The sequence below is a fragment of the Malaclemys terrapin genome, chromosome 9 (genome assembly GCF_027887155.1).
Source record: "Malaclemys terrapin pileata isolate rMalTer1 chromosome 9, rMalTer1.hap1, whole genome shotgun sequence".
Lineage (NCBI taxonomy): Eukaryota > Metazoa > Chordata > Testudines > Emydidae > Malaclemys > Malaclemys terrapin.
Window position 1 is genome coordinate 67475098 of NC_071513.1, and position 25797 is coordinate 67500894.

Below are 25797 nucleotides of genomic sequence, written 5' to 3' on the forward strand. Positions count from 1 at the left end.
ATTTAAGTTAGACATTAGGAAAAACTTCCTAACGGTGAAGGTTGTTTAGCACTGGAAGAAATTATCTTGGGAGGTTGTGGAATCTCTGTCATTGGAAATTTTTAAGAACATGTTAGACAAACACTTGTCAGGGATGGTCTAGATAATACTTAGTCCTGCCTCAGTGCAGGGGACTGGACTAGATGAGGTCCCTTCAAGTCCTACATTTCTATGATTGTTAGTAAGTTTAGTTATTAGGATGATTTTAGGTATTTGTAATTGTGTTTTATTAATTTTTTTAAGTGTCATTAAGTTTTGGGGCTTGGACTTATATTTAAGGACTGAGCTTCACCGACAGAGTCTGGGTAGATACTGTGAATCTTTTGTTATGCACAACTAGTTGGAACCAGATACAGAATAAAGCAGATCTTTTGAAAGCACCTTAAGTACTGAATGATCACTATACACCACCATGTGCTGAAACTTGTCCTGATGTCTGCTTGACTTCTTCAAAGCATCTGGACATGCTGCTAATAATACCTTCTTACACCTTCAGGCAGCTTCTTTAACCTTAGAGGTAAACTTGGCCTCAACAATCCATGCAGTTATGGGAATAAAAGTGCTGACCTTGCAAAAACTCCAGCCTGTTTACCATGAAGGAGCCTGTCTTCCAAATCAACACAGATAATTGTGTGCACATTGCGATAGTATGCCAGGTGCTATGCAGATTCTCCATTGAAAAACAAATTCAATATAAGATCTTAATGTTCAATCCCTCAAGTGGCTGGGCTCAGGTTATATGAGATAAAATCTCCTCCCATAACCAAGACTTACCATAATGGTTGCATTCTTTAAGAATGAAATAGCAGTAAATGTTAAGGGTGACCCTCATGAGATATGGAATTTCCTCAGGGTTTGGAGCACACTTAGCTAAATTTCTTCCAAAAAAGATTAACAATCATACTAACTATAGGATGCAATGTAACTTCATTGTGACTTTTGCACAGTAATAATGATAAATTTGCCTGCTGTTCATAGTTTCATAGGAAGGGAAGAAAAAACAAATAACTTGTTTCGCTATCTGTTGGATTAATGTAATATTGTAAAGCACTTAGCCCAGGTCTACACCACAGGGTTAGGTAAAATTTAGCTGTGTTATGTCAATTTTATAATGAATGTGTCTCCACAAGCAACTCCATTCTGACAACCTAAAGGAATCTTAAAAACGTCTTCTGTACTCCTCCCCGGCGAGTGGAGTAGCACTAAAATCGACCTTGCTGGCTCGAATTTGGGGTAGTGCAGACGCAAATTGACGTTATTGGCCTCCGGGAGCTATCCCAGAGTGTAATCTCTCTGGACAGCACTTTCAACTCTGATGCACTAGCCAGGTACACAGGAAAAGCCCCGGGAACTTTTGAATTTCATTTCCTGTTTGGTCAGCGTGGTGAGCTCAGCAGCACAGGTGACCAGGCAGTCCCCCCAGAATCGCAAATGAACTCCAGCATGGAGCGAACGGGGGAGACTGGATCTGATTGTTGTATGGGGAAAAGAATCTGTACAAGCAGAACTCTGATCAAAAAGAAGAAATGCTAGTATATATGCCAAAAATCGCACAGGGCATAATGGACAGAGGCTACAACAGGGACAAACAGCAGTGCCGTGTGAAAGTCAAAGAGCTCAGGCAAGCCTACCAAAAGACAAAGCAGGAAATGGTCATTCTGGGTCAGAGCCCCATATATGCCACTTCTATGATCAGCTGCATGGCATTCTGGGGGGGGGGGAACCTTACCACTACCCCACCACTGTCTGTGGACACCTGTCAGGGGGGAGTCTCACACAACAGGAAGGAGGATTTTCTGGATGAGGAAGAGGAGGAGGAGGAGAACACGCAGCAGGCAAGCGGTGAATCAGTTCTCCCCAGCAGCCAGGACCTTTTCATCACCCTGGAGCCAATACCCTCCCAAAGCAGGATCCCCAACCCTGAAGGTGGAGAAAGCACCTCTGGTGAGTGCACATTTGTAACTACAGTACAGGGTTTAAAAGCAATAGTGTTTAATGTTTGATTTTCCCTCAAGACTTGGGATGCATTCGCGGCCAGTATAGCTACTGGAAAAGTCTGTTAATGTGTCTGGGGATGGAGTGGGAATTCTCCAGGGACATATCCATGAAGCTCTCCTGGAGGTACTCTGAAAGCCTTTGCAGAAGGTTTCTGGGGAGGGCTGCCTTATTTCATCCTCCACGGAAGGACACTTTATCATGCCAAGCCAGTAGCAAGTAGTCTGGAATCATTGCTGCAGAAAGCATGGCAGCGAATGGTCCTGGGTTTTGGTCGCATTCAAGCAACATTTGGTCTATATCTTTCTGTGTTAGCCTCAGGAGAGTGAAAACATTCATGGTCACCTGGTTGAAATAGGGGAATTTTTGTAAGGGAACAGTAAAAGAACCCCGTTCATGCTGGGCTGTTTACGCTTGGCTAAAAGGGATCATCCCTGAGAATAGCCATGTGGCAGGGGGAGGGGTGAAGGGATCATCCCAAATAGCCACGTGGAGGGGGAAGATGTGTGCTGCATATCCACCCGAAAACTGCAGCCCCTCCTTTTAAATGGCAAACCGAACCAGCATTCTTGCTATAGGAAAGGAGGGTGCTGCAGTTTGAAAACATTCCCACATGTTATGAAGACGTTAGAAGCCAAACCCACATACCCTTTGGTTTACCATGGCTGCCTGGAAACCAAATTCTGTTGCCCAGCCGTGTGTGATGTGTCACCATACCGGCAGGCACTCAATATAACAGGCAAAATGCGACCTTGTACCTAAAGTGCATGTGCTGTCTGCTGTTAATTGCTTGATTCACTGTGAAAGAGTCTCCTTTTTGTTTTCAGAAATGTATCATCTTAAATTTTATCCTCCCTTTTTATCACCCCACAGGTGCAAATGTTTCTATGCTTCCCCTATCATCTCCATTCCTGAGGTTATCGCATATTAGAAGGTGAAAAAAAACCACACTCACGGTGACATCTTTTCCGAGCTCATGCAGTTCTTCCACACTGATAGGGCCCAGCTGAATGCATGGAGGCATTCAGTGGCAGAGTCCAGGAAAGCATTAAGTGAGCATGATGAGAAGAGGCAGGATGCAATGCTGAGGCTAATGGGGGAGCAAACAGACATGCTCAGTCATCTGGTGGAGTTGCAGGAAAGCCAACAAGAGCACAGACCGCCGCTGCATCCACTGTACAACCCCCTGCCCTCCTCCCCAAGTTCCATATCCTCCTCACCCAGACGCCCAAGAATGTGGTGGGGGGAGGCTCCGGGCACCCAGCCACTCCACTCTAGAGGATGCCCAAGCAACAGAAGTTTTGATTTGTAGTGTGGCTACAATAAGCAATGTGGCCTTGTCCTTCCCTCCTACCCCACCCGGGCTACCTTATCAGTTATCTCTCTCTTTTTTTTAATTAATAAAGAATGCATGGTTCCAATACAGTAGTGACTTTATTTCCTTCGCCAGCTGTGATCAAAGGGGGGGAGGGTGGTTGGATTACAGGGAATTAAAATCAACAACAGGGGATGGTTTTCATCAAGGAGAAACACACACAACTGTCATACCGTAGCCTGGCCAGTCATGAAACTGGTTTTCAAAGCCTCTCTGATGCGTAGCGTGCCTACCTGTGCTCTTCTCATCACCCTGGTGTCTGGTTGTTCCAAATTGTCAGCCAGGCGATCCCATTCCACCATAAACATCTCCTCCTTACTCTCACAGATATTATGGAGCACACAGCAAGCAGTAATAATAATAGGAATATTGGTTGCACTGAGGTCTAACCTAGTCAGCAAACAGCGCCAGCGAGCTTTTAAATGTCCAAAGGCACATTCTACCACCATTTTGCACTTGCTCAGCCTATAGTTGAACTGCTCCTTACTACTGTCCAGGCTGCCTGTGTATGGGTTCATGAGCCATGGGAGCAAGGGGTAGGGTGGGTCTCCAAGGATAACTACTGGCATTTCAACATCCCCAACAGTAATTTTCTGGTCTGGGAAGTAAGTCCCTTCTTGCAGCTGCTCAAACACCCCAGAGTTCCTAAAGATGCGAGCGTCATGCACCTTTCCCTGCCATCCCACGTTGATATCGGGGAAACGTCCCTTGTGATCCACCAGTGTTTGCAGCACCATTGAAAATTACCCCTTGCGGTTTATGTACTGGTTGGCAAGGTGGTCCGGTGCCAATATAGGGATATGCATTCTGTCTATCGCCCCACCACAGTTAGGGAACCCCATTGCAGCAAAGCCATCCGTTATGGCCTGCACATTTCCCAGAGTCACTATCCTTGATAGCAAAACATCAGTGATTGCATTGGCTAGTTGAATCACAGCAGTCCCCACAGTAGATTTGCCCTCTCCAAATTGATTCCCAACTGATTGCTAGCAATCAGGCATTGCAAGCTTTCACAGGGCTACTGCCATTCACTTCTCAACTGTCAAGGCACCTCTCATCTTGGTATTCCTGCACTTCAGGGCAGGAAAAAGCAACTCAGAGTTCCAGGAAAGTGGCCTTATGCATGCAAAAGTTTTGCAGCCACTGGTAATCATCCCATACCTGCAACACTATGCGGTTATAACCCGTCTGTGCTTGTTTGCCGGGTCTAGAATTGGTGTTCCACCGTATCAACCAGCCCCACTGCTGCCATGATGTCCCAATTGCCATATACATGCTTTCAGGAATGTCTGTGTCCATGTCCTCTTCACAATCGTCCTCATGCTGCTTTCTCTTAGCCAGGTTCTGCACATACTGCATTATAATGTGAGAGGTGTTTACAATGCTCGCAACAACAGCGGTGAGCTGAACGGGCTCCATGCTTGCCGTGCTATGGCGTCTGCATGGGTAATCCAGGAAAAAAAGGCACAAAATGATTGTCTGCAGTTGCATTAATGGAGGGAGGGAGGAAGGGAGGGGAGACTGCCAACATGTACCCAAAACCACTCGCGACGACGTTTTTGCCTCAACAGGCATCGGGAGCTTAACCCAGAATTCCAATGGGCAGTGGAGACTGTGGGAACTGTGGGATAGCTTCCCACAGTGCACTGCTCCATAAGTCGATGCTAGCCACGGTACTGAGAATGCACTCCGCTGACTTAATGCGCTTAGTGGGGACATGCACAATCGACTGTATAAAATCGATTTCTAAAAATTGCTTTCTCTAAAATCAACCTAATTTCATAGTGTAAACATACCCTTAGATACCATGGAGATGAATGCAGGATGTTAACATAGATACTTGAAATGACTGGAGATTTGTGAATGCTTGAATAAAGTAAAACAAGTTGGTTGATCAAATGAAACATTCCCTTTCATGGACCAGGTACTCCACTTTAAGGTATTTCATTTTTTATGTAATTTCTGATGGATCTTTAAGTAGTGAGCCAGCTCCCCAGTTGGTGCAAATTGTCATAGGTCCGCTCAAGTCAGTGTATCTATACCACTTTCCAAATACTAGGCAGACCTTCAGCTGATGTAATCTGTATAAAAAAACATGAAAACATTTTCTTTTGTTGTTGTTTTGCATTGTGTCAAGCCCAAAGGTAGTAGTTTTGAGGATTTGCAGACCTAGCCTGGCTCTGGTTGTAGTTTATTGATCTATCTGCAGTGATTAGACAGAATATAGTGGTGTAAACTACAAATAGGCCCAAATCAGAACCTCACTTCCCCCCTCCCGCCCCCCACGGAGTAAGGTAATGTAAATCTTGTGTTTAGAATTTACCTTATGAGATTTCTGCCATTTAGAGCTGAAATCACATGAAGACCCATAAAAATGGGCTTATCAAATATAAACTCAGAATCTTAGCCTTGGTCTGATTCAGGTCTCATTCCACTCCTCTCCAATATACTTGATTTTAGGATTTAACATTCCTTGTGATGGGGGGGGGGGTTAGAATACTCTTTAGAGCTTGTTGGGAAGTGATTACTTTTTCTGTGAAAAGTTTTGACTTAAACTAAACACTTTTTGGGTTTTTTTGTTGAAAATTTTCTGGAAAAAAACTTTGGTTTTAAACAAATTTTTTTCAAGCTTTAGGGGTTTTTCAACACAACCCATTTTTTTGGACAATCTTTTCTCAGGGAATTTTAACCATTTCTAACACAGTTGCTAATGAGTTTTCGACTGAGATCAAATTCAGATCTGGTGTAAGTGACTGCAATTTCATTGATTTCAGTGGCATTGGATCTGTGCCTCCTCAACAGGGAGCTGCCTTCTGACATGGGAGTTCTTTGATGGGCATTTGTGGTTGGATGATGGCTCATTGGCACCACAATGGGGCAAATGGACGATAACCCAGGTTGTGAGTCATGAAGGTCAATAGAAATGCTAAGCAATATTAACTCTTTGCATGGTCCTCATTGATAGAGCATCTTTTGTTTTTCCATTATATAAAATTGCATAAAGTGCAGCACTCTTCACTTCCTCTATTGGAACACTAGGGAATATTTTAAGCACTACTCCACAAACACATAGTTCTCTTTACCATGATCTCTAGTTACAGGGAGTAAATGAAACAGCAGCCTTTTAATTGGAAAATGTTTTTCAGTGTTGTCAGAAGGTCACTACTATCAATTATGGGGCATATTTGTAAAGAAGAAATCTTGCCTCTATAGCAATATATTCTGGAAAGTCTAATTTGTTCACGTTAATAAGGCTATGCCCATTTATTGATTAATCAATCACTGTTGTCTGCTGATTAAATCAGAGGAAGTCTCTTAATGTAATGGCATATTATATGCAGAGATGTTCTGTGTAGTATTACAGAAATATTTATATCTAAAATAAAAATGAATGTTTACCTGCTATTGGTATGAAAAGGAAGATATTTCCTGTACAGACCATTCTGACTAGATATGGTAGACTGAGGATTGGAAACATACTATATTCTGATCCCAGACACAGTGGCCAAGGAGAATGATTTCACTGACCCAGCAGTTACTCCAGACTTCATAATTAAATTGGGTGATTATGCTTTATGTTGAATATAATAGAGCAAAATCAAACAAATTTCACATGCCAAAATTGTTGTAGGATACTATGAAAATAGTTTTGGTGTGAGATTTTGAGATTTAGCTACAGTTTAGATTCATGAAACAGAAATTGAGCATTTTATAGTTCATCACTCTCATGCAACAAAAACATGTTTAATATTCTTAGCTAATCACAAATCCTAATGTGATTTGTAGGGCTTAGAGTAGTGATATGAACTATGTACTCAAAAGATGATGTGGTAGAAATCATTTGAGTTACGGTGCAATTATCATTATCTCTGTTGGAGTTAGTGCATAATTTTCACAAAATAATATGCCTTGGTTTGGAGTAATTCTGTAATTAATTTGTGTTCCTCTTGTATTGCATTTGATATAAATGAGCCTTATTAAACTGCCCTTTGCTCACTGTAGTACTTTATATTTAAATAATTAAAGATTAATAAAAATATCTGGGAACAATACAATGGAAAGATAAGTACAAAGCCTGAAAAATACAAAAATGGGAACACACCTCTAATTTTAATTAGATAGGTGCAAACCATCTATAGCGATGCAGGACCCACCCCTGCAGCACCTCTTGCTGGTCTCTGTCAGGAATTAGCTCGTCCAGATTCCAGAGCGCCTTCTGCAGGCCAGTGAGCTGCCTTATCACTGGCCCCTGTGTCCCTCCCAGGACCACAGTGCCCCTTTCTCTAGGGTGCTGCCCCTCTGGCAGTAATCCCTCAGTCTCAGGGTCTCTCCACCCAGGGGAACCCCCACCCCTTATCCCCACCTTGCCTCAGTGTAAGGCTACTGCCAGTCACCAACTAGCCCCCATTCCCTGGGGCAGACTGCAGTGTATGCCACTCATCATTGGCAAGGGGGGGTTGGGCCTGCTGCCTCTGTCTAGTCTTGGGCTGTCCCCTACAACCTCAGTACATGTTTGGCCTTATACTAGGCCACAGCTCGGGGGGTTTCCAGGCCAGAGCTCCCCAGCTCCTTTGGCCTTCCCCTAGCCCTGCTCCACTCCTGGTACCTTATCTAGCTCCCCAGCAGCCAGGCCCATTTCCCTCCACAGATGGAGGAGACTGTGTGCCTTTATTCCTGGCTCAAGTCTTTATAGAGCCAGCTGGGCCCTAATTGGGGCGTGGCCCCCAGCTGAGGCTATTTTCCCCAATCAGCCTAGCTGCTTTTCTCCTCCCACAGCCTTCCTCCAGGGCCGTTTTAACCCCTTAGGGCAGGAGCGGGTAACCACACCATCCATGAGCCAAACTACAGTTTGTGATGGTGCTTAGATAAAATAATGGTATATTTTAAAGTCAGGAGGAATAAAGAACTACTGGCATCAAAGCCCAGTTTTGTATTAATGAAACTTTGGTGATTTCACAAGCACCTTGCTTATGAATTTCCTACTAAACATATTGATCCTAGCAACTGACATTAGAATAGTCACTGTGTTATTTGAAAAAGAGAAAAGCATTTCCAATTAACATAGATGTCAGTTCTTGAGCCTTAATATGTTTTTATTGTTATATTCTATGCTGGTGACAGAACTTAATATGCACAAGCCTCATGTTGATTGATAACATGTACAGAAAAAACATGGGCCCTGATCCTGCAAGTGCTTACACACGTCTGTCTATGATTGGATTACTGATGTGTGCAGTTAAGCATGTGTGTAAGATAAAGACCTTGGAGGAGAGAGTGCTTTTTACAAAACAGTGGTACTGAGAACCAGAAGTGAGAGACTAACATGCACATCATCTGTAGTATCTGTAATGCTTTAAAATTACAAATCAACATTTTCACCAAAGGGATATTTAAAATCACAGATTTAACTAACACATGCGTTGTGAATGAGACTGTAACAGTTCTTTCTAAAAATGTTAATATATTTATTGATTCCAAGTGTATTTTGGAATGTGGATTCAGTTTTTCCGGCTCTGGAAATTTAATGTTAAACACATGGACACCTGCAGTTTCCTTCATAGTGGTAAATTTTTTGTACCTTTCCCCAAGGAAAAATTGAGGTATCATAGATGCTTTCTGGTTTACATATGCTATGTAAATTACACCTTATGAACATGAGACACACTAAAACTGGACAGATTTTTGGCACAGGTACCAGACTCTTGAAAGATGTCATGATGATTGCTACAAATTAATTTAAATTCATGTGATAATCACAATTGGTAGAGAGTATAAATTATTTGCTCTTCTCTCCTGCATCAGGATTGTCTCTTTGATTCTTTGCTGGCCAAGTAATCCAGTTTCTCAGCACTGACCTACTTTTGGGAATACTGCAGTGCTATCATATTCCATAACCCTAGGGGAACAGAGGCGGTGAAAAGGTTGTGTAGTTGTGCTGCCATTTCAGTCAAAGGCCAAGACCAAACGTCAACATCTCCATGGAGAAAAGAAATACTGTCTCTGGAGGGTTTCACTGTAAGGACTGGGAAGGGGGGTGGGGGGAAGGACCAGCATCCCTAAAATACACCATTTGTGTGTTGTTACCACAAAACTCTTCTAACATTTAAGAGGGGATATAAAATGTACATGTGTCAAATAATGTTCTGCCTCTTTTTCTGAGATGGTTCCCAAAACCACACTAATAGGATAATAAAATATGCCTTCCATAGTAGAAGTAGTATAAAATTTAGATTTTTAAACATTTCTAAAACATAAAAAAGTGATGCTTTCCTTGATATACACAGAACAGCTCTTTCAAATCTTTTAGCGAAGGAATAGTGGTTTATTCCTAATAGTTTGTCTATTTCTTCTTAAATAAGGGTATGTCTACACTTACCGGAGGGTCCGGCGGCAGGCAATCGATGTTCTGGGATCGATTTATCATGTCTGGTTAAGACGCGATAAATCGATCCCGGATCGATCCCGGAAGTGCTCGCCGTCGACGCCGGTACTCCAGCTCAGCGAGAGGAGTATGCAGAATCGACGGGGAGCCTTCCTGCCGCGTCTGGACCCGCGGTAAGTTCGGACTAAGGTACTTCGAATTCAGCTACGTTATTAACGTAGCTGAATTTGCATACCTTAGTCCGAAGTGGGGACTTAGTGGGGACCAGGCCTAAGAGTAGACCCTGCACTTCAGTGATATATTCAGATATCTATAATAAATTATAGTGATTCTTTTTTCTCATCTTAGTTCTAGCTTTTTTCAATATGTGTATATGGAGCTCACGTTTTTTTCTTCATATATTATTGTCCTGATTGGTAGTTGCACTGGAGTTCCTTGCAGCTGGGTGCAGCCTCCGTTGCAGGATTGGAGTCTGCATATGTGTGGGCATTGGAGCCTTTCTTAAATGACTTTCAAGGGCGTGACCAAAATTGGTTAGTGAATGGAGGTAGTTTTCCAATGAAGATGGAGCAAAATTGTCCTCAATGGGCCTTATTTTACAAGACCTTGGTTGGCCCTTAGGCATTACCATAAAAATAAACATGTTATTAAATTCAATGGAAGTAGATTTGGAGTCACTTGCACTTGTTTCGTGTTGCCATAACCCCACTGGCTGCATTGTAGTAACTCCTCCTGACTTACTCTGATGTAAGTGAGAGGAGAATCAGGCCCAATGTGTTTGGGGATGCTTGGGAACAGTCTCTTTAAAGAACAAGGCTACCTAATAATAATAATACCAAGCACTTTCATAGCACTTTTCATCCGTAGAACTCAAAGTGCTTTACAAAGGTCAGTATCAATTTCCCTGTTTTACAGATGGGAAAACTGAATTATAAAAACTCTTGTACAGATTTCACTGTAAATTGCCCACTTCCATTCTTTCTTTGCCTTAGATTTGCTAAAAGTCAGGCTGTGATACAAGGCCTTTCTTCTCTCTCTAGTCCACAAGACAATGGGGATGGCTGGGTCTCAGGGAGAAAGGGATTCTTGGTGAGGATTTTGTTAGAGGATTTTAATATTGTTTTTGTTATATGTATGTTATTACCCAAGTATTATGATCTGGGAGTACGTGACAGTAAGTTAGGCACCCGCTTAAATAGCACGCTGAATTAAAGCCTTTAAAAGTATATTTTAAGGCAGTGCCAAGAACACCTAGATTTTGGACTATTATTGTAGAGTAGCATGAATTGAAATAAATGCATAAATAAAACCCTGTGACATGGTCAGGCAAATCAGGCAATAGAAAACTGCACCAGCTCAGCTATTATGTGTGCTCTTTAAAAAAAAATGAAATGGACAGTGTATCTGCATGTTCCAGTATAAAGAATTCTCCAAATAAGAGCTGCTCTTTTATTTCTCTTCATAAAATAAAATTTCCAGCCACAGAGTTCTACGTAAATGGATGGTCTAGGAGAAAAGTCAGATTTGTCTATGTATATTTATCGCTTCCACTATCAGAGTCATCTGAGCACTTCCCAATCATTAATTTATTTATCATTGCAAAACCCGTGTGAGTTATGGACCTGCTGCTATCTCGATTTAACAGATCGAGAACTGAGGCACAGAGAAACTGAATGACTTGTTTAAGATCACACGGGAAGTCTGTGGCACAGTTGGGAGCTGAATGCAGTGTCCTGAGTGATAACTGATTTGTTCAGTTTGGTGGTCAAACACAATGTTTCATTTAGCCCAAAATGAAATTGTTAACTGCATGTTTGAGGTTTATTAACTTAAAAAAAAAAACGTTTAATAAAATCAAAGCAAAATTCTAAATGAAAGGTTGTCTTGAATTAAAAAGTAGAAACATTTTGTTTTGAAAATGACATTTGACTTTTTGGACAGAAATAGTTTCACACCAATTAATGAAATGATTCAAATCCACTGAAACTGCATTCAATGATGAAAAATTTCAGAGTAGCAACCGTGTTAGTCTGTATCCGTAAAAAGAATAGGAGTACTTGTGGCACCTTGTTAGTCTCTAAGGTGCCACAAGTACTCCTGTTCTTTTTATGATGAAAAATGTTTCAAGTGAAAAATTTTACCCCCTCTATTTTGGAGTTATATCTAGTACCCTTGCTACAAAACCACTATCCTTCCTGATCTCACTTACAGTGCAGGACATCTGGAACACTTCCATTGACTTTAATTAAAAAAAAAATATACAGATATTTTAGTTCATGAATTAACAGAATTTCAGAAAACACTGAACAATATTTTGAGAAAGGTAGAGGAAAGATATGGCTTCACTGATTTAAGGGAAAAAAGGCTGTTTCTGAGTCAATCTTAAATGACAAGTTTCAGCATGTTATAATTTTAAATTGTTAATAAAACCACCCCCCTCCATTTAAAGAGTGGGTGATTCCGTGTAATGGAGTTGTATATGCTCCAATTCTGCAACAGGTTCACTCAGGTCAGACCACTGCATGTATGCTGGAGCTCTACTGACTTCAGTGTAGCTCTGAGGTCTATCAGTGTGAAGCCAGTTGCAATATGGGGAGCTAGTTTATCATCTCATCCTTAATATCTGACAGATGCTGAATGTCAGTATAGCCATTGGTGTGAAAGAGTTTGGGCATCCGACATATATAAAGAGGGCTTGTCTAGCAATTCATTCTAGCTATTAGCTGGACACATAAAGAAGCTAGGAAAGTTAGAACATAACAAAATGTCTTAATAGCACCCCAACGTTAGGGAAGGGGTTATTTTTTTATTAGAAAACATGTTTGAAGAGGTAGAATACAACAGTTATGGTGAAATCATAATTAAAAGGATGATAAAATGTCCGCTGGGACAGGAGAAGAACACCAGTAAAATTCACAATGAATGGAAAATTGATTTAAAAGTCTATAAGAATAAACTGCAGATTCCTACCTATAGGAGAAATCTGGAAGATCAACAGATGGAAACAGGATCTTTATGGGATTTATTAGGAATTTTGACTCAAGACTTGGGCCAAAGTTATTGCTGGTTTTTGTTTTTAAATATGCCCTAACATCTCCAAAATCTCATGACTCCAAAATCTGTAGGCATGTTAATAAATTGACTGATTTTTAAAAGTCCACTTGGCAGCCAGCAGGTCCTATTGACTCCAAACCCCTATGCTTAAGGACATGTATTGTATAGGAGATTAAGAACCACCACACTGAATGGGCAGATTATTGACCACCTCAAGTTCCTTGCACTTCTCTCTGAAGCCTGTGGTACCAGACACTGTTGGAGGGATGATACTGGATTAGATGGAATGTGAGTCTGGACTGGTATAATGAGTCCTATGTTCCTAGTTTTGCAAGAAGAATTAGCAATTACAGCTAAATGATTTAGCAAAACCTTGACATCCCATTAGAAAACAAGTTTTGGTAAGGCAGCAGCCCTGACTAGCTTGTCACATTTTTCTGTTCCACTTTGCCTAAATAAAACTGAGGCAAAGCCCTGACACTTGAGGGGACAGTGGGCAGTGGATTTATAATTTTGTCAGTGAGTAGGGACAATTCCTGAAAAGACACTAATTATTCAATAAGAGAAAGTTCTTGCAAATGTTGGTTTATGATTGATGAATTGTCATTCTTTCTTAGCAATCTGAGAGCAGAAATTGGTTCGCCTGATTCTAAAGTTCAGGCTTTGGGAAGGATAATTCCTTGCAGCAAAGGAATCTCTTTTCTTGCCATGTGTAGAAATTAACTTCCCAGGATAGTAATAAAGGTATGGCATACAGGAGTGCTGGTAAGAACCTGATCTTTATTTCTTGGCCCCACTGACATGTGAATTCAGGGTCACAGAAGGCCAGTATCCAATGACTCCCTGGCTGCTTCTATATGGATGGTAAGCAATTCTATCCTCTCCATCAATTTTGTCTGCATGTTCTGGAATTCCTGGAGGTGAGGAAATAGTTATGAGAACTATAGACCCCTGCATGAGATTAGAACATCTGTTCCATTGCTTTGTTGCCTGGGATACTAATGGAATACAGGGTTTTTTTTAATCCAGTTTGTTTTTTAAATATGACCTAACATCAGGCTTCTAAATCTGTAGGCATCTTAATAAGTGGGCTGATTTTTAAAAGTCCACTTGGTGGTGAACAGGTATTTGAAAGTGTATTTCCCTTCCTATCAGGGCCAGCTCCAGGCACTAGCCTGGCAAGCAGGTGCTTGGGGTGGCCACTCCGGAGAGGGGCGGCAGGTCCAGCTATTTGGTGGCAATTCGGCGGACGGTCCCTCATTCCCGCTCAGAGCGAAGGACCTTCCGCCGAATTGCCGCCGCAGATTGCGATCAAGGCTTTTTTTTTTTTTGGCTGCTTGGGGCGGCCAAAACCCTGGAGTTGGCCCTGCTTCCTACAAACCTTTGTTCCTACCAGCCATTCACTACCAGACTTTCTCCTTAAAACATGTTTTGCAATTAGGCTTTATTTCTTTCTGGACAAAATTTCCAAATATTTAGGGCCAGGTTGGTCATCAACTCTGAAGTAGTTCTCATTGTTCGGTCAAGTGAGATACTACAGTGCCATTGTCTAGAAGTTAACTGCATGTGTGACCTGAAGAACGTGTGTCTTACTTAGAGTTCTTCGACTGATAAATCAGGCTTGTTTATGCTCAGTGGAATGGACTTTTGACAAGTCCATGAACTCTTTGGATTGCTGATGAGGAAAGAAAGCACAACAGGCTGCCTTTGAGACATCTGTCTCCAGAACCTGGATAGGTTAAGAGGTGAGTCTAGAAGAGCAGTATGTTAATCAGAGGAGATTTCACTGCTACTACCGAAGGCTAGACCAAACCATCTGTGACAGATGGAGGCTGAATTTTCAACTGGTTTTGCCATTAATAAGCAATTTTCTATTCTCAAATTTCAGCTGTAACAGATACTATCTGGATATTAATTGACACTACTTACAGTAAATAAGCAATTTTCTATTCTTCTGCCATACAGAGGGATCATAGGAAAATTAGGAACCAGAGACCTAAGTAGAATTGAAAATGCTTTTCGGTGACAGATGGAGCAGATATTACCTCTTAGGACATACTTATTTAATTTCTTCTGAGTTTAAAATGTAGTCATTTTACTGAAGATAATAGGGCAGTTTTCACCCCAGTATAAATGTTCCATGTGTAAAATAAGAGCACATTCAATTAATAGCGTGAGCGTTATGCCCCAAATACACACAGTTGCCTTTTAAATAAGTTGGCTAATTAAAAAGCAGGATATACACAGCTGACAATTATAAAACAGTCCTCTGTGGCTCCTCCATCTCATTTCTACACCGGACAGCTCTCCACGCTCCCATCTCTCTTTAGATCACTGTAAGTAGTGTCAATTAATATCCAGATAGTGTCTGTTACAGCTGAAATTTACTCATTATAACCAAGGTAATGTGTTTACTATATTGGGCAATAGCACCCTCAGCAGCAAGCTGCACTTCAACATAAATAATTGTGTTTGTGTCTTCCGAGTCACCAGTCACTTTCAACCACTAGCTCAAAAACAAAACAAAACAAAAAGATGAAGCAAGCAAGAAAGGAGGAGGGTGGGAAGTAGTTAAATCTAGGGGCCTTTACCATCTTCAGTCCCCAACTGAAACATCTAAAAGTTTCACTGGAATGTATCTTTTATTGACCTTAACTTATGTGCATTGTAATTTTTCTGATTTTTTTTTATAGGACCAGGAGATGTTTTCTCTTGTCTTGTATTTAGATTTTAAGTTCTTTGGGCCAGTCACTATTTCTTTATGTGTTTGTACATCGCCTTGCACAATGGGGCCCTGATCCCTTAGGAACTACTGCAATACAAGTAATAACAATGGGAATTCTGCCTGGCAATAATATATATGGGTCTTAATTAAACCTTTCTATCAGTGAGGGAAAACTGGTTCTGGAGCTGCTAAACATTATTTTGACTGCTCTAGGATTAAATCATGGCTTTGTTAATTTAAGCCATTCTTTTAGAAAAGAGATAGCATATAAACTGCAAAGTTTGTGACCTATAGGAAATCTGGGTACTTCTCCATCAATTGTGGAACATACTGTATTTTAAATGTCTGTAATGTGAGTACAAACGGCACATGATCTCTTTTGTGTCTCTCTTCACTCTGTCCTCCTAAGAAATAATGGTAGCAGAATATTATATTATGCTGATTAATCTCTTCCATTGTTACTTGTCCAGAAAAATCTACTAAGTATTTGCCTGCATGGAGTTTAGAGACCCCATTCTACCACAGCCACTAAGGGATTAACCACTGTGGCTAATTGCTGGGCCAGCAACAGAAGGCTGTAAATTAGAGGAGAGGGGTGGCTTCTAGACAGATTGAGGATATAGCTACACAGCAGCTGGGAGGAGTAATTCCCAGCTCGGGTAGACATGCATACACTAGCTTTGCTCAAGCTAACAGTTAAAAATAGCAGAGTGCCCTCAGTAGCTCAGGCTAGCTGCCTGAGTACAATCCCACCTGACCTCCTGGGTACACACTTGGGCAGCTAGCCCAAGCTGCTACCCCTGTCACCACAGCTACACTTAGGCACTAGGTTGAGTTAGTTCATGTACATCCACCCAAGGTGGGAATTACACCTCCCAGCTGCAGTGTAGACATACCCTGAGGGACTACTGAGAAGTGGTCCATTCAGCAACAGACTGTCGGGAAGCTGCCCAGGAATTCTGACTTCCAGAGAAGAAGAATCAGAAAACATGGCTCTGGGAAAAGCCTACAAGAGAGGTGAGGTAAGAAGCAGCAAGGGATTATGAGATTGTCCCAGCTGCTTAATGCCAGGATCCTGGACTGGATCCAGAGGAGAGGGTAGCCAGAGGGGTTCCTCTGTCATCCCCAGCAAAGGTAAGCCTTTTAGAGCACAGGGGTTAGGATTTCAGGGATCTGGGATTATCAACCCCTAACTAAAATCCTGGAGTCCTGGTCTATCAGACTCTCTTTTGTCCCAGAAGGGGGGAGACTATAAATGCCCTGGCTGGCATTTGAGGAAGTTGCTGCAACACTACAGACAGGCATGAGAGGGCACTGACCATCAAAGCTATTCACTGACATTGCCACCTGAAAAGTATTAAAGTAATAAATATATAGAAACTGCCAGACTGGATCAAACCTGAGGTCAATCTAGTCTAGTATCCTGGCTCTGAGAGTGGTCAGGGCCAGATGCTTCAGAGGAAAGGGCTAGAAACCTTGCATTAGGCAGACATAATCTGTCTCTCACACTAGATCTCCCCTTAATCCCTAGAGTTAGAGATAGTTTAAACTTCATGATCAGGGCTTAAAGCAGTCTAAAAAGCAGTCCCACCTTGTGCTAGTTACTGAATGGGAGCATAGGGAAAGAGGGCACAGGAAGTCTTCCTCTTTTCATGAATTCCTCCATGCATGGTCATAGTCTCTGTGCTCCATTAAATCCCAGCAAATATAGAGAAGCTGGGCAAAGGTTGAGATGAGGTTTGACCATGGTTCTGTCCTCCTCTGCACTGCCAAGTGGAGTTGGTGGGGTGCAGAGAGGGGTACATGTAGAAGACAAGTACCTCCTGTGTGCCCTGAAGCTGTAGTGCAGTGACTCTGCCTCAGGCGATGCATTTCCAGCTGCTCACAACATGGGCCAAGTCAAGGCTGTCCGGCTGCTAGTTAGGGGGGTTAGTTGCAAAAATAATCTTCACCACCATTTTTCTTAATTGTTATTACTAAATCTGAATTTCATTTGGTGCCCTCGAATAATGAACAGAATATCTGATGCTGTATTACCTACCCACTGTTTTTCCTCTTATAGCCACTTCATTTGGACAAGTAATGGCATCGGTACACTGTTTTGTTTACACAAAGGCTCTATATACACTACAGAAATAGCCATGATTAAACACTGGACTATGGCCCAGTCATGTTGTGACATGTTTTCTTTTTGCTTGTGGGAATAGAAAAGAACAATGTTATGGCCCCAGATTTTCTGATCTGGGTGAGTTGTGCTGGAGTGGAGCAAAGCAGTTGTAGTGGGGCAGTGGATTTGGTTTTATAACGTAGAAAACCACATAATTAAGAAAATATATTTTAGCCTAGGTATTTATGAGGATTAAAGGAATGTCCTCTGACATTGTCATAATATGTGTTGGAGGGATTCCGGCCATACTGATAATACAGATGGGCAACAACCATATTTCATAATTGTTTACACATAGTTATTTTTGTGTAGTTTAGTTGGAGGGGAGTGTAAAACAAATGTTGACCGCCCCACACCACACTGATAAAAAAAGATAACATCAGAGGGCTATTTAAATATTCACAGGGTATTAGCACTAAATTACTGTCTTTCGCACATGTGTCTCTGGGCTGTGATACATTAAGAAAATTTACAACGTTCAGTGATTTGCACTTTCTACCATGTAGTAGGGTAGTTTATTTTACTGAGCTTTAATACAAAGCATGTAGGAACACCTGCTGGCATTTTGTTTTTCCTATAGCGTCTGTTTTGTGAGGATTTTTTTTTTAATCTAGGTGTGTTTCATTTTGATCTGAATGTATTAAAATCAAATATTATAACACAAGGCACACAAGGAAAGAAAGATTGCACCTGGAATCTGTAGAAATATTTTACCCATAGTTTGAAAGTAATCAGTTACCCCGACCTTCTCGAATACGATGGATCTCATGCTCAATACATTTAAAGCTTCAATAGCCTTTTGCTGATGCCATTCATTTCAACCAGTGACGGAGGAAAGAGGAGAGAGTTTGATGGTTCATTGCTGGTGTATGTGCAGGGAAAGGATCAAGCTGTCCCTTTTTTGTCTCACTAAGTTCCTGAAAGTGGTGTTAATTACTAGAGTCTCAAAATGGTGTTGGCATTTGAAATATGAAACTGAATTTATACCAGTGATTAGGGTCAATTTATCTTCTAACCCAAGGTGGATTTGTGGTAGGAAGAGAGGGTGAGGAAATGAAATTAGTTTTCTTCCTGACATTGAAACATAAAGGCTTTATTATGCTGAATTTCTCTGGGCTTTGCATCTTAGATTTGTCTAGGTTAAACCAAAGATAAACAAAACAAAACAAAAAAAATAGCATAGCACAATGTGCAGCAGAGTTCTCATGTTTGGGGCCAGATTGTGCGTAAAGACCTCATGTAACTTCCCATTTCATGCCCCCGTTCACTAAAAGGGTTAGTGACAGATTCTTATCCATCGATATAATTATTTACTAAATACCAATGACTGGACCAATCACTTAACATCTGTGTAACACCAATGGCAGCTAAGGGATTCTATAGATACTTCTATGGATCTATTCTGGATACAATGTCTTTGCCCTGGTGTACCTGAAAGCAAAATTTTCCCTGCAGAATCATTATTGCTGGAGATAATCATAGAATCATAGACATGTAGGGCTGGAAGGCGCCCTGAAAAGTCCTGGCCTCCCCTCATAGCCAAATAAATCTAGACCATCCCTGACGAATGTTTGGCCATCCTGTTCTTTAAAACCCCAGTGATGGAGAAGAAACAGGAAGTAAAAATCCCAGTTTGACTTTCAGATTACAGGTGAGATTTTCAGGACTGGCAGTTAGGGGGAAAAAACACAAAAATACTTGTAAACTGAATAAATTTGATCTGGAAGTTATAGAAAGACAATAAACATGGCATCTCACAATGTCACTTTTACTTTTAAGATAAAGCTTCAGTTTAAGGTTCCTCACAACAGCTTGCATTTGCACTTTTTCTTCTACTCTTGTTTTCCTTGTAACTGTATACCTTATTACTGGTTTATGTTGTAAAATTAATATCAGAATATGTACAGCATGTGAAATGTGGCTGAGTTGCTATGGAACTTTAAATTTTGAATTTCCTGTATCGTGTGCTTGAGTGCTCAACTTCTGTTGTTTTTTTTAATTTAATATGCTGTATAAAATATACTTTCCAGATTTATTCTGAATTGTGTATTTGAATTTAGAAATTTAAGGTTGCAATTTAAAACACTGTGCCTGTTGTGGAGTAGGGAAGGAGGAATGATGGGATTACTGTACTTTTCCAATACTCAGATTACATCTCTTTATGTTCTATTCAAGGTTTTGGACTGTAAACTAGTCATCTGTCTTTATCAAGGACCATGATCTGAAGAGCTGATGCTTTGCCACTTTGGACAAACACAGATTTTCAAAGAGAAAATGTTATAAGTTACCTAAGTGACTCTGGGCTTGTCTACACTGGACTGCAGTGCGGACTACTAAAGTGTGAATTGCAGAGCACAACAAAGAGTTGGGATCTAACTGCCCCATGTGGACACTGCCAGCATGAATTTAACATAGTCCTCTTTCACACAGGACTATATTAATGCAAACTAGGTACCATTTAGTTTATGCCAGCAGCATCCAAATGGAACAGTTAGAGAGCAACACTTTGGTGCTCTCTGCAATTTAGACTGCATTGTCAGCACTGCAGCACGATGTATATATAGCCTCAGGAGCCTAAACTCTATATTCAAGTGATTTAGGTGCTTGGGAGCTGAAGTTTCATGGGACTTATGCCCAGAGCCACCAAGGAGCCTGATTTTTAATGGTATTTAGACACCTAAAGATGCACCTAGGCAGCTAGTGGAATTTTCTAGGGGACATAGTGGGTCAATCAAAAACACTCCAATGAGAGTTAGGTTCTTTTGAAAATCCCACTATGTGTCTATCTGCATTTTTAGCTGAGTAAATACCTTTAAAACTCTAGGCCCCGAGTGCCTTCACCTTGCATTCCCTGGAGATGATTTCAGTAGGTGTTAAGGGTGCTCAGCATCTGGTATAACTGTCCATTTGGAAGCTGTTGCAAATCCATTGACACTGCTGGGGTTGCTCTTGACTTACACTTACATGAGAGTAAAAGCAGGCCCTTTGTCTGTTGGCCAAGCACTTAGCAGAATTGTGGGTTGCTCCCATCCCTATATGAACATACCTGAGTAGCCACTACAGGTATATAAATAAGTACCTCTGTTTAAATGTAGTCCATGTATATTCATAATGTTAGTACATATAGAGTTTTATGAAAAACTCTCAAATTCAGGGGATTTCCTCTATGAGGGGAAAGAAGTTTTCTTCTTGATTTTTATCTACAAAACAAGAGAAAAACGTAACAGCTGCATGCTATGTTAAAAGGGAGCATAGACATACATTAAATCCCTTATGTCTTTTTAATGATGCAATTGTGAATTATATTCTTGTTGCATTTGTAATTAGAAGGCGGAACAGATGGTAAAGACTAGTTGTAAAGCGTTTTGTCTATTAAAATAATCCACACTGCCAAGCTGATTGTTGGCTATAACAGGGTTTTTTAGTCATTGAAATACTCAGATACTATGCTGATGTCTAATTGATTATTACAGCTCATTACAGATGAGCACATTTATTTTAAATGTGCAATATATATACACATTTGTTATGTGCTATATATTCTTTTCACAATCATTAGGGAAAATGAAGCTTTAGTCCATCAAAATCTGTTTACATGGGTAGGCAGGACTTGCTTTTTTCCCCCATGTGTGCAAAAGTTAAATGTGCTAATGTTAATGTGAACAATAATTGACCAATTGGGATGTTGCTATATCACACAAATGAGAACAACTTTGTTTAAATCAGTGGTTCCCAATCTAGGGGCACAGCTTGTTCAGGGAAAGCCCGTGGTGGGCCAGGCCAGTTTGTTTACCTGCCACGTCCGCAGTTCAGCCGATCGCAGCTCCCAGTGGCCGCGGTTCGCCGTTCTCGGCCAATGGGAGCTGCAGGAAGGGGTGGCCAGCATGTCCCTCAGCCTGCACTGCTTCCTGCAGCTCCCATTTGTCGAGAATGGTGAACCACGGCCATTGGGAGCTGCGATCAGCCGAACCTGTGGATGCGGCAGGTAAACAAACCGGCCTGGCCTGCCGGGGCTTTCCCTGAACAAGCGGCACCCCTAGTTTGAGAACCACTGGTTTAAATGATGCTAATGATGGTTGTTTCCTTTCTTTTGGGTCAAAAAAGTTTGATTTGGTGTCTCTTAGTACACCTCCCCCTGCTTATCACATAGTCTGGGAATAAATAAAGTGGAAACATTTCTTTACACTGGCCCCAGCTATGTCATCCTGCTCTCTAATACACAGCGAACATTTGACTTTGACATTCTTCTGTGTTCTGGCTGTTGTTCAGTAACCTTAGACATTGTCAGGGCTCACCATGGTGTCAGATGCCCTCACTACTGTTTATGCTGAACTAAAAGCAGTATCAGTTTAAAACTGAGATAAAACTTGCACCTACAGCTGTCTGCCAAAGATGGGCCCAGGACAGTCTTCCCGCCTATCAGTTGGTGACAACTTGTTCTCTCCCCCTCCCCCTTCATATTTATAACATCCCTACTCCCTATATGCTTTCTGCTTGTCTTAAATTGCCTGAAGCTTGCAAACTACTCCCTTTACCTACTTTTGTAGATCTGTGGTACTTTGACTTACCCTCCCCACAAGCAGAGACATAGAGAAGATTAAGGAGATGGAGCTGAAAGCACAATTGTTACAACAGGGATGCAGGAAGCCACGTATGTAATTCCTTGTCCATCACTGGAGTTAGATGGAACCCCATGCAGGGAGTCAGGGGTGATGCTCTGGCTTCAGGACAGGTTGTGGGAATAGGCTGTAGGGCCATATGTGGCTGCATATGCATAATACCACTGTCGCTCACTGCACAGGAAGTATAGTAGCTAATTTTCCATGATGCCACCAGTGCACTCTGCTTACCAGGGGGAGGCAAGATCAAACCCATAAGATCTGGAGCAGGGAATCAGAACACAGTTCCTACTTTTTAAAAAAAAACTCAAATTGACAGACAAATGACTAAATATATTTCTTTAGTGATCCAACATTTCTTCTTAATGAGGCAAGTTGTCATTGACTCTGCTTGTTGTCTATAAATTCTGACTGACTCAATCTTCATAATGTCAGACTGGTCAAAGACATCAGTAAATTGCATGAATAAAACATAATACTTGGTAATTGTCCTTAGCTGGTAACATACAGTAATTCAATTTATTCAATAGCCTTTGTCCAAAATAGTGTTGCCTGAATTGCCTATTACTCTTTCTTTCCTAACAGGAATAATGAAACCTCCATGAACAGTTTATCTATTTCAGTTTTTTAAGACCCATAACAGGGAAAGTTAACAAGGGGTTATGAAGTGTTGCAACCAAAGGCATGCTCAGTATGAGTAAAACCGGTGAGCATTGTACTGTAGGTATGTGCATAACTGGACCGTGAGCCTTTTGACAGATCAATGATGTTACTTCTTCTCTAAGAGAGATGCAATATCTTTAAGTTCATTGCAAGTATTATAGAGAACTGGAACCATGGTAGGTGCTTTACCTCTGGTCTCCCAACAGCTGAAACTTTGCCCTGATAACTTATGGTTTATCACAATGTGGTAGTCATTCCAGAAAGAAACTATATACCCCCTATACTCGAGTCTAGGACCATTCCTCAAGTAAATGATCTAGTGGATTGAGGCTGAGGCTGAGACCCAGTAACTTCTGACTCATAAACCCGGTTCTGCCACTGACTCATTGAGTCAGATCCTCTGCCCTATTAGGGACCCTTTCTGCTGCTGGAGTGGCACAAAGTGACCTTAAACCAGCCCTAAATGGTCAGGCCTCTGGGGGAAGGAGAGGAAAGAACTGGAGTGCTCTTATGGGATTGTTCCAGCCTTGTGGCTGCTCTAAGTTGTACCAAGAGCTACCTTTGCCTTGTGTGCTGCTGAGGATTCAACCCACAGTGTGTCCTTGCGTAAGTCACTATTAACTGCCATGTGTTTTTCCTCAGCTATTAAAAAAAAGGCAGGGGGGCTTACTGTCTGTTACATACTTGACTCCTAGGGCTGTTGAGAGATTAATTAATGAATATTTGGATGGCACTCTGACCACACAAATCCTACTCTAAATGTTAGATAATCCACAGTCTCTGTTACCCTCACACAGTAAATTACAATCCCATATTCAGATATTTCAAATTACTTCTGCCATGTAAAGCAGTCAGGCAACACAAATCAGATTGTCCTTGTATTTATGCTGCACTCTGTAGTCACATAATACTCACAGCACCTCTAACAAGCTACCTATAGGACAACTTTGTTTAACATCAAGTATTCTAGAAAAAGAAATCATCATCCAAGATCCGCTCACAACTGCTTATTGCTCCATTCACTAAACTCTGCACTTGAAATATACTTGGGTTTTATTCTACCCTATATAGTAGAATAATAGCTGCTTTCATTTTTTACCACCTATCTTTGGAGTTAGGTCCACTGGATCCATGTGGTCACAGTGTCCATGGCCCTTCCCTGCTTGTGTCCTGCACACTCCCATCACATTAATTCCCCTTTTGTGGTGCCCCCCGTCCCCAGTCCCCTTATTCCAGTGTATGCTGTGGAGAGCTTAGCATAACCCTTGTGTGACATGGGTGAAGATCACCCACTATCCACTCACCTGTGCGTATATGTGGCTCAGTGGTTCAAGTTTTCACGGTGCACACATTTTCTGCAATATCTTTGCATGTGTCACTAGTGAAGGAGAAAAATAAGTAGTTTGCCAAAAAAAAACAATTGGTACACTTCAAGTAAAAATTGCCTACACCAGGGGTAGGCAACCTATGGCACGCATGCCGAAGTCGGCAAGCGAGCTGATTTTCAATGGCACTCACACTGCCCGGGTCCTGGCCACCGGTCCGGGGGGCTCTGCATTTTAATTTAATTTTAAATTAAGCTTCTTAAATGTTTTAAAAACCTTATTTACTTGACATACAACAGTAGTTTAGTTATATATTATAGACTTAGAGAAAGAGACCTTCTAAAAACGTTAAAATGTATTACTGGCACACAAAACCTTAAATTAGAGTGAATAAATGAAGACTCGGCACCCCACTTCTGAAAGGTTGCCAACCCCTGTTTATTTAGACCAAATCCATTCTGCTTTGTTTGATCACATTAAGTGGCTGATGAAGAAAACTGCTTTACTGACTGCCAGTGCCAGAGCACAAAGTGATAAATGAACTAAAACTGTCAGATACAAATAATTCTTAAATTCATCCTTCTTATAAAGTTTACACATTTATAACTAGAGACAGGTCTGAAGTTAAACCCCAGACACAAACAGTCAGACTTTGGAGAAGTTTGGACCTGGATCCAAAGTTTGCAACCCTATATGTATTTAGAACATCAATATATGTCTTTCTTAACACTCTAATTAAATGAATTAAAGTGGAAAGGCTGTGACTTTAATGCATGTGCTATACGATGCCATTTTCTAGTTTTGGAAAACACCTATAGTGTTGGTGTTACAGCAGGGGTCTCAATCTCAAATGACCACGAGGGCCACATGAGGACTAGTGCATTGGCCCGAGGGCTGCATCACTGACACCTTCCCCCCCCCCTCCACCACTGCCCCTGGCCCCGCCCCCGCCCCTACTCCACCTCTTCCATGAGGCCCTGCCCCTGCCCCGTCTCTTCTCCACCTCCTCCCCTGAGCGTGCGGCTCCCTGCTCCTTCCCTGTCCCTCCTGGAAAATGCTAAACGCCACCAACAGTAATGCACCTCACTCAAAGGACAAAACATGCACTTAGTTAGATTTACTTCTGTTAAAGCCCCCGCACTGTACTGGGCTGCACCACCACTCCACCCCTGCTCTGCCTCTTCCAGGGTGACAGGTTTGTAGAAATTTTGGTGGTGCCCAGAACCTGCCCCCCCAAACTCCACCCCCACCTGCCTAAGGCTCTGGGAGGGAGTTTGGGTGGGTGTCTGGGGTGCAGGCTCTGGGAGGGAGTTTGGGTGCAGGCTCGGGGCTGGGGCAGAGGGTGGGGGTGCACGCTCTGGGATGGAGTTTGGGGATAGGAGAGTGCAGGGGTGAGAGCTGTGGAGCTGCGGATGAGGGGTTTGGGGCATTGGAGAGGCTCAGGACTAGGGCA

The 25797-nt window shown here is 41.7% G+C and overlaps 1 long non-coding RNA gene across 1 annotated transcript in view; it reads right to left on the reverse strand.

Moving 5' to 3' along the window:
- Positions 1–3003: 3003 nt before the first annotated feature.
- LOC128842735 (uncharacterized) overlaps positions 3004–25797 on the reverse strand; it is a 28319-nt gene continuing 5525 nt past the window's right edge. The window contains exons 2-3 of the long non-coding RNA XR_008446102.1: positions 24324–24397; positions 3004–3124 (exon numbers count right to left, since the gene is read on the reverse strand). This is a non-coding gene — a long non-coding RNA (uncharacterized LOC128842735). The remainder of the gene's footprint in view (positions 3125–24323; positions 24398–25797) is intronic.